Here is a 1,124-nt window from a genome sequence, read left to right on the forward strand (position 1 = left end):
TACAGTTTGTGCTAATTTTCCAGATGAGGCAGTTATTGGAATAAAAACATCAAGGGGCATCTTACAAATTTAATAAATATATACATTCAGTTTCGTCATTTCATTCCTAGTTTTTAATTGAAAGAGAGCAAAGGCCGATGTCATGGTTCTGACTTGTGTACTCTTTTCTTGTAGTTTTGTTTTTTCACAAGCCTTCAAAGGAATTACTTCTAGGCTTGTGGAATGATGCAGACAATATATAGATAATAATATGCAAAGCATTGCGGCGAAATCAGGCGCTCGTCAAAATAATGAAATCAAAGATAGCAGCATTTTCCATAGCTTTTGCTGTTTTTATCCTGGGTTCTTTTCTGAACACATCTTATGTTCATGTAAAAACATTGGTTTCGGTGGGGATTTTACTGGAAAAACGTTGAGAAAAGACAGAGAAATGTACATTTTCAGCTATGGAAGTCACCGAGCTTTGGCAGCCATTTCTCTCTTCTTTTTTACTTCTGAAACCAGACAACCCCTACCTCCTTAAATCGCAAATATCTCGACTTCTATTCAGAATAAAAGGTTATTTTTTCAATTGAAATTGAGACAAATGAGAAAGCTTTAAGGTGATACCAATAACTCCACATGCCCAAAAATTGACGAGCGCATGATTCCACCGCTTCGTGACAGATATTATGATAATGAAAAAATTCACTGCAAGATTGGTACTCGAAGAGGGCTATCCTGTTTTATTTTTTTCTTAACTCATAGATGAATAAAATGTTACGAAATTTTTCATTTAAGGAGTTACAGTAACTTTGGACAGAAACATTATATATAATATATTATATATCCCTCCACCAGGGCAGTGCTACTGACTGCTCATACTGTGCCGGAACAACATAAGGGGAACTGCTGCTCTTTCTTTCCTCATCCTCACTATCGTCATAATTTTTGCCTCTACTTTTTAGTATGTTTATCACTCTCTTATGAAAGGCTATTTCCAGAGACTAGAGAGGTGAGCAGAGTAAGCCTGATTCCCTGTTATGTTATGACTTCTCTGTTGACATCCACCCCTTGGCGCTCATAGACCTTATGCAGTTGCCTGTGCCGTAAACCCTTACTAAAACAAATAATATATAATATAT

At 36.2% G+C, this 1,124-nt stretch overlaps 1 protein-coding gene across 1 annotated transcript in view; it reads right to left on the reverse strand.

The window, feature by feature from the left end:
• Positions 1–1,124, reverse strand: part of LOC101858341 (molybdenum cofactor sulfurase) — a gene marked incomplete at its 3' end in the record, with an annotated part of 28,797 nt that overhangs the window by 24,332 nt on the left and 3,341 nt on the right.

This window comes from Aplysia californica, unplaced genomic scaffold (genome assembly GCF_000002075.1).
Source record: "Aplysia californica isolate F4 #8 unplaced genomic scaffold, AplCal3.0 scaffold00167, whole genome shotgun sequence".
Lineage (NCBI taxonomy): Eukaryota > Metazoa > Mollusca > Gastropoda > Aplysiida > Aplysiidae > Aplysia > Aplysia californica.